We start from the raw sequence: 9,024 nt of genomic DNA, 5'->3' as shown, positions 1-9,024 counted from the left end.
TGTGCTTGTCTGACAAAGTCTTTGTGTCAGGGCCCCAGTCTGGAAAGTCGGGGAGACTAGGTAAAGTCTAATTGCATCAGCATTTTTCTCTTAGGGTCTCCTGTTCCCCCATTGCTACTGGCCCTTCAGGTGTCTCTTATTGACTGTATGTCGAGCACATTAGCAAACCTCACTGAGCTTGGTTTTGTAATCTATAAAACAGAAGTAATAAAAGTGCTTACCTCACAGTGTCAAATAAGAAAATCCATATAGAGTGGTTGGCATATGGTAGTCACTCAGAACTTCATATACGGGAACAATCTTTTATGGTGGACCTGTCAGCAGTCCGAGAGAACACTTCTAGAAAAGGAAATATAGCTGGACGTGGTGGCTCACACCTGTAATCCCAGCACTCTGGAAGGCTGAGGCTGGAGGATTACTTGAGCCCAGGAGTTCAAGACCAGCCTGGACCACATAGCAAGACCCCCTTCTCTACAATTTTTTTTTTTAATTAGCCGGGAGTGGTGGCATGCACCTGTAGTCCCAGCTACTTGAGAGACTGAGGCAGGAGGATCACTTGAAGCCGGGAGGTCTAGGCTGCAGTGAGCCATGATTGAGCCACTGTACTCCAGCCTGGGCGACAGGGCAAGACCCTGTCTCAAACAAAAAAAAAAAAAAAAAAAAAAAGGAAATATTTAGTTCAAACAGGAGAGGTTTGGGAAGGGAAAGAGTTGAATGAACCTTAATATATAGTTAAAGTCATTGTCCAAATGGCATATCAAATAAATGTATTTTCAAGATGATGGAAACTTACCTTTTAAGTATTGATGTTTTTAATATGACTTAAACAGCATGGTTAAATAGTCAACAAGCAACACGCTTTCATTATGACAATGATTATCACCATCTAGAATTATGGTTTTACTACTACTCAAGATACTTCCATTCCACCTCAAAATATTTTGTTTTGTTTTTGTCAATTTATTCTGATGATAAAAAATGTCAAGTGGTTCACCTGCCTGGTCCTTAAGCAATGAATGACAGAATCAATATTCATAATAATCTCAAAAGAATAAAACCAACAAATTAAAATTTACACAGTTAAGAATGTATATTGTTGGCCAAGCACGGTGGCTCACGCCTGTAATCCCAGCACTTCGGGAGGCCGAGATGGGTGTATCACAAGGTCAGGAGATGGAGACCATCCTGGCTAACACAGTGAAACCCTGTCTCTACTAAAAATACAAAAAATTAGCTGGGAGTGGTGGTGGGCACCTGTAGTCCCAGCTACTCAGGAGGCTGATGCAGGAGAATGGCATGAACTCGGGAGGTGGAGCTTGCAGTGAGCCGCGATCACGCCACTGCACTCCAGCCTGGGCAACAGAGCGAGACTCTGTCTCAAAAAAATATATATATATATTGTTACCTTCATTTTTAAATATTTATTGCACTTGCATAGTGGGGGAGAACTTGGATTAACAGAAATTCACATTAAGATGATACTGATGTTTTAGTTGATTATACATTGCATGTAGAAATATTAAGGACTCTGTGTATAGGAGATGTCATTTGTAAGGCAGGGACATGTATACAATGTGTGGCACATCCAGAAAAACACAATGGTAGTGCGATTATTGTCTTCAGAGTTGTCATGTGGAAGGTGTTTTTTTTTTTTTCTGGTACCAGAAGGCAAGCATTTCTAACAGATGGAGGTAGCAGAGAGGTATATCTTGATTCAATTGGAGGAAAGCATTTACTGTAAACCAGGGACTATGCTATCCCCTGCAAAGAAGGTAGTATTGTTCAGTTTTACAGAAAAGAAACCTAAGGCTCAGAATAGTATAAAGATACAACTATTGAGCACAATTATTATTTTAACAGTATCTTCATGACATTTAATATTGAGCACATCCCAGCACTTTGGGAGTCCAAGGTGGGAGGTTCACTTGAAGCCAGGAGTTCGAGACCAGCCTGGGAAACATAATGAGACCCTATCTTTACAAAAAAATTAAAAATTAGCTGGGCACAGTGGTGCATGCCTGTAGTCCCAGCTACTTCAGAGGCTAAGGCAGGGGGATCCCTTGAGCCCAGGAGCTCAGAGGCTGCAGTGAGCTATGATGACACCACTGCACCCCAGCCTGGGCATAATTTCTCATGCCAAATTCTTTGACTCTAGGACATCTTTATTAAAATGGCATTGTCAATCAAATGTAGCTTCTTGTTGACTCACACATTATGGCTTGTTTGAAGGGTTGCAGGCTGCTGTTCTCAAGAGCAGAGACAAACTAGTCTGTGTGTTATTGCTTAGACTCGTCTGTCAGCTGCTGCTTCAAACTTCTATTATCAATGCATCCTGAGCTATAATACAGTGTTGTCTTATTTCATACTCACCTGTCTGGCCAGTGACCTACTGGAGGCTGTTTCTCACATGGTGTCAAGTACAAGTACATGGACATTGTGACAACTGTTTTCTCAGAGACCTTTTTATTGAAGGGTTGTGGTATGTTCCTTTTTTTTTTTTTGAGATGGGTTCTCACTTTACCACCCAGACTGGATTGCAGTGGTGCGATCTCGGCTCACTGCAACTGCCGACTCCTGGGTTCAAGCGATTCTCTTGCCTCAGCCTCCCAAGTAGCTGGGACTACATATGCCCGCCACCACACCTGGCTAATTTTTGTATTTTTAGTAGAGACAGGGTTTCACCATGTTGGCCAGGCTGGTCTCCAACTCCTTACCTCAAGTGATCCTCCTGCCTCAGCCTCCCAAAGTGCTGAGATTACAGGCGTGAGCCACCGCCTGACCAGTATGTTCTGAAAGACTCATGCCACCAGGTGCCTGACCAGATGGACAAAAAGCTGGGTCTTTACCTGCTTTTAAATAGTGACTTGTCCAAAGGTTCTAGCAGCCTGATGGCTATAGGCCTTATTCTTTCTTTCTAGTACCTTTTTTACATTCTTTTCTGGACCTATGCCTCTTCCAGAAAATCCCAGCCACCATAATCAGAGAGGGGACTTCAGTCCTGGTATTGCTTTTACTGGAGCCAGAGTAATCTCCCAGTCTGTAATTAATACAGAAAATCTAACTCTCCAGGGACCCCAGATACTCCGATGTTGTTGACATACACAAACACTGCCAGTGCCCTTAAACAAGAGAAGTGGGTTGGGAAGAGGGAGTATGGTTATTCTAGTAGAGGTACTTGTGTTTGCCAAGGGATAGATTGGGGGGCAGAGGATATGGGGACATAGAATCTCCTGTACTCTAAACCTGCATAACAGGAATTTAACTCTGCTTTCATCAGTTAGCAAACTAATCAGGGGGTTCTGTTATGAAATGCTGGACTCCTTGAAAACATTGGATAACCTTGTGCTTGAGGGTGGGTGCTATAGTGATAAGTGATTTTCATCCTGCTTGTTCTGGAAATGGGTAAGGACAGAGAATTTGAATGGTGCTGGAGCTGACCATAATGAGGAGGCAATTACCCTGTTTTGTAAGTCCTGCAGAAACTGAGCTCATAAGAGTTTCTCTATGGTATACAGGAACAATTGGAGAATTGAAAGTATATATCTATATATAGATCTATATATACCTATCTATATCTATATATAGATAAGATATATTTTGGAGATGGAGTCTTGCTCTGTTGCCCAAGCTGGAGTGCAGTGGCACAATCTCGGCTCACTGCGACCTCCGCCTCCTGGATTCAAGTGATTCTCGTGCCTCTGCCTCCTGAGTAGCTGGGACTACAGGCACACGCCACCATGCCTGGCATATGTATATATATTTGTATTTTTAGTAGAGATAGGGTTTCACCATGTTGGCCAGGCTGGTCTTGAACTCCTGACCTCAAGTGATGCACCGGCCTCAGCTTCTCAAGGTGCTGGGATTACAGGCGTGAGCCTGGCCTAAAAGTATATTGAAGTGAACAGGTTTCATAAAGACCAGTTGGAGCACAAGGGTGTAAGAAGGGGACCTGTTCTAAGGCCTGAGGAATGGCAGTGAAGAAGAGGATCCAGCTGTGGATGCCCCCGGAAGAGTGGAATTTTAGAAATGGTAAGATTCATTTTCAGCAGGTAAGGGATGAGGGAAAGGACAGGAATGGAAAAGAGTGACAATTAGAAGAAGAAATGCAGTGGGAAACTCAGAATCAGCCTAGGTTGTTTCCACCACTGGGATTCAGATCTGTCTGTGTATACCAGAAGCCTAGTGGGTGGACCCATCAGGAATTTGTGTGTTTGAGGGACTAAGCAGCATTCTGGGAAAAGTCAACCAGTCAGACATGTCTGACCCCTTAACAAAACTCTTGACAACTTTTTAAAAAACAGTGGATTGGCCCGGTGTGGTGGCTCATGCCTGTAATCCCAGCACTTTAGAAGGCTGAGGTAGGTGGATCACTTGAGGCCAGGAATTCAAGACAAGCCTGGCCAACATGGAGAAACCTCATCTCTACTTACAAATACAAAAATTAGCCAGTTGTAGTGGCGCATGCCTGTGGTCCCAGCTACTCGGGAGGCTGAGGTGGGAGGATCGCTTGAATCTGGGAGGCAGAGGTTGCAGTGAGCTGAGGTCATGCTACTGCACTCCAGCCTGGGTGACAGAGTAAGACTCTGTCTCAAAAACAACAAAAAAGAACGGTGGACTAGAAACACGGCTTCCTCCTGAAATGCCATTAAAATGACAGTAAAGGAATGTTAAATGATTAAGGACAAAGAATATGAGAGAAAAGATGGCAGCATCCAGGCAATGTCAACAAAATCTTTGAATCCGGAAAGCGAAAAACAAGGAACAAACTGAGTAGACCAGAGAAAGCAGAAGTCTGGGGCAGGGGCTGGTGGAGTGTTACTAGCAATAAGCAAGCATGTTTGTACCACAGAACCCCAGAAAAGGCTTAGGAATTGGAGGCATCAGTTATCTGAAAAGCAAGAGGTAGTAGGTGGAGGGCTAAAAACAAGATGATTACTTGAAAGACTATAAAGCCCTGAGATCCTCACCCCTTATAAACTCATTCATTCATTCATTTGTTCATTCGTTATCTCCTGGGGAAGATGAACTAGTTGAAGCCACCACCAACTGGGAGCTGAGGGGAGACATCCTACTGAATACAGGGATTTAAAGCTCAGCACTCTGTTTGTTTTTTTGAGACAGGGTCTCACTCTGTTGCCCAGGCTGGAGTACAGTGGTGTGATCATGGCTTGCTGCTGCCTCAACCTCCTGGGCTCAAGTGATTCTCCACCTCAGTCTCTTGAGTAGCTGGGACTACAGGCATGAACCACCAAACCTGGGTAATTTTTGTATTTTGTGTAGAGACGGGATTTCACCATGTTGCCTGGGCTGATCTTGAACTCCTGGACTCAAGTGATCTGCCCACCTTGGCTTCCCAGAGTGCTGGGATTACAGGCGTGAGCCACTGTGCCCAGCCTAAAGCTCAGCATTCTAAAGAGTCAGAAACCTTTCCCTGGCTTGGATCCCAGCAGTCTGAAACTTGGCTGCTACCTTAGGATACTGCTTTCACTACAGCCCTCTCAAGCTGATTTTTCTCTCCCACAGTCCTCCTATTACTGGTCCTGGAGATGGGGTAGATGATGTTCTTGCTTCTCATTACTACTTCTAGACACATTCCTATCTTCCCTTAAAACTCTCAGCTTTGAGTTCCATACTATCAAATAATATCTCTTCTCTTCATTGCTATCATCTACAAAATCTACAAACCCCTGGGTCATCCCCTCTCATTTCTCAGTAAGTTGAGTTCACTGCTCATTTCATTTCCCGCAGCACTACTCCTGATTTAATTCTTGGCAATTTTTAATCTTTCAACACCCTGACTATAGGTTCTTTGAAGAGTAGTTTTCCACTGACCTTGTTCTCTGCTATTCTCATCCATTCACTCTCAGTCATACCTTAGATCTCTCTCGTTATTACCAAAAACTGTAACCCCTCCATAATCTATCTCATTATCTGACCACCACAGTCTGTCTTCCAGACATCTAGTAACTTAACTCCAACACTCCTTTCACTACCACCTTTTCATTGTCCCTAATCTCCAAGTTCCTTCTGTTCCTGTCATAATCAACTTAAATCCCAGGATCAATCATTATAATCATGCAACTTGCATGTACTTTTAACTTAGTCTACCCCTTTTTGTCACTCTCAGTTTGCAAAATCACAACTTTAAAGCCAGCTCTTTGCCTTTGTACCTACTTCTGTGCAGCAACTATGCTGTTTAGTCTTACTTTAAATTCATGTCCATAACCTTCAGGCCTTAATGCTGCCTGATAATCATATTTCCCTACTCTATATACCTTCCCATCCTCCTAGATCAGGAGTCAGCCAACTTTTTCTGTAAAGGGCCAGATAAATATTTTTGGCATAGCAGGTCATAGTCTCTTTTTCAATTATTCAGCTTTGTCACTGTAGCATGAAAGTAGCCAGAGGCAATATGTAAATAAATGAAATTTGAATTGCATTTATTTTTTACATGCCATGATGTAATATCATCTTAAATTTTTTTCCCAACCGTTTAAAAGTAAAAAAGTATCCTTAGCTTGTGGACTGCACCAAAATAGGATTTGACCAAAGGCTATAGTTTGCTGTGCTGTGTCCTAAATTATTTCACACCTTCTCTTTTCTTCCAACACTTCCTCCCCATTTTCACTCTCAGATGATGACCTTGTTTTCTACTTCATTCATCCACCACATCCATCCTCTTACCAGCATCTATATGCATATGTTCAGCTTTCCCTTCCATTGCTGTGTTACCTAGCGCAAGACCTAAATACTATATAACCCACTGTTTATCTCCCTCACTAGAATCTAGTCCCAGGAGACAGTTTTGTCTGATGTATACCCAGAGCCTGGAACAGTGTTTGGCACATAGTAAGTCCTCAACTAATACCTGAATAAATGAGTACTGTCTATCAGACTAGCAGGCAGGCAAAAGTATAGAGAATTTTACTCCAGGAGAACTTATCTCCGTTTTTTTCTTGTTGTTGTTGTTGTTGTTGTTGTTTTTGAGACGGAGTCTTGCTCTGTCGCCCAGGCTGGAGTGCAGTGGCAATCTCCGCCTCCCGAGTTCAAATGATTCTCCTGCCTCAGCCTCCCGAGTAGCGGGATTACAGGCGCGTGCCACCATGCCTGACTTATTTTTTGTATTCTTAGAAGAGATGAGGTTTCACCATGTTAGCCAGGATGGTCTCAATCTCCTGACCTCATGATCTGCCCGCCTCAGACTCCCAAAGTGCTGGGATTACAGGCATGAGCCACCGCACTGGGCCGGAACTTAACCTCTCTAAGAAAAGACCTACCTGTCCTGACAGTTGGAGATCTCTTTGATTAGCCTAAGTTGTACTTTTTCAAATTTCTTTGAAAAAACACCCACAATAAAAAAAAAAAACCTCCCATTTTATGGGATCAAACCAGTACATAATATGTATATATGATATGTGTAAGAAACCAAAGTTTCATAAAATAATTCCCTTTCTATGTAGATGTATTCTGAGGTGGTGTTTTCTATTCTGTTCTGTCATTTGGGGGAAATAAAACTGATTATATTGATTTCACAAACTACTAATGGGTTTGCAACCAGAAGTTTGAAAAATACTGCAGTATGTCCTACCAATTACAAGTCCTGAGTATGTACACAGAACTTTTTTTTTTTTTGAGACAGAGTTTTGGTCTGTTGCCCAGGCTGGAGAGCTCACTGCAACCTCTGCCTCCCGGGTTCAAGAGATTCTCAAGCCTCAGCCTCCCAAGTAGCCAGGATTACAGGCGCGCGCCACCAGCCCGGCTAATTTTTGTATTTTTAGTAGAGATGGGGTTTCACCATATTGGCAAGGCTGGTCTTGAACTCCTGACCTCAAGTGATCTGCCTGCCTTGGCCTTCCAAAGTGCTGGGGTTACAGGTGTGAGCCACCTCACTGGCCAGTGTGCACAGAACTTTCTATCGGCTTTCTAGTGCCCCACTCTTACATATGAATGGATGGCCAAGGATCTCTAGACGTTTAAGAAAAGCTTCCAACACAAAACAGAAACAAGCCTTAAAAATTCAACACAGACAATTCAAGAAACAAAAGAAAACATTAGAAATATTCTTAGAGTAATAAGATACTGCATCCACCAAATGGAACAGACTGCTATTTAAAAAGGGGAAGGGGGTGGACAAGAAAGTGCTTCCCTGGAGGACGTTATGCTAAATGGAATAAGCCAGGCACAGAGAGACAAAGTCACATGATTCCTAATGTAGAATCTAAAACAAACTCACAGAATCAGAGTAGAATGATGGTTATCAGAGAGTAGGGGAAGGGGTGGTAGGGGAAACAAGGAGATGTTGGTTAGAGTACAAAGTTTCAGTTAGATAAAGGGAATACATTTTTTGAGATAAAGAGTATAGCATGGTTAATAATAGTGTATTGTATATTTCAAAATTGCTGAAGGTAAATGTCAAGTATTCTCACCACAAAGAAGTATTTGTAGTGATGATATGTTAATTAGCTTGATTTAATCTTTCCACATTGTATACATATAACATCACTTTGTACCCCATAAATATATCCAATTTGTACTTCTCAATTTACAATAAACCTTTAAATTACAAAAATAAAAAATGTTTTTAATTAAAAGAGAGGTTGACAAGAAAGTACTCTGGTAAATTTAAAACATAACAGAAATTTTAAAATTCAAAAGAAAAGCTGGAAGGTGGAAATCTTTCAGAAAAACAAAAAGAAGTGGAAAACAGGGTAGAAAGGATAAAATTATTTCAGGACAAAAGCTGTGCAGTAGAATTAGAGAAAAACTAGTCCAGAGTGAAGGAGGATGATGGGCTCCTAGAGAGTTGTCTCCAATTTAAAAAATAAACTGATTGATAGACTACTTGATGTGTTTCAATGTTTTGAAAGGACAGTTTGGAATAGATTATAGACACTTGAATGCTAGGTACTTAAGAAAGCTGCATGGAGAAAGAGGCAATAGTTAACTTCAATCAAAATAAAGGAAATATAATCATATTATGCTAACTGGATCAATTACATACCTTTATAATAGTATAATGAATAG

The sequence above is a fragment of the Pan troglodytes genome, chromosome 9 (assembly GCF_028858775.2).
Source record: "Pan troglodytes isolate AG18354 chromosome 9, NHGRI_mPanTro3-v2.0_pri, whole genome shotgun sequence".
Taxonomy (NCBI): Eukaryota; Metazoa; Chordata; class Mammalia; order Primates; family Hominidae; genus Pan; species Pan troglodytes.
Note: the sequence above shows the minus strand (reverse complement) of the source record.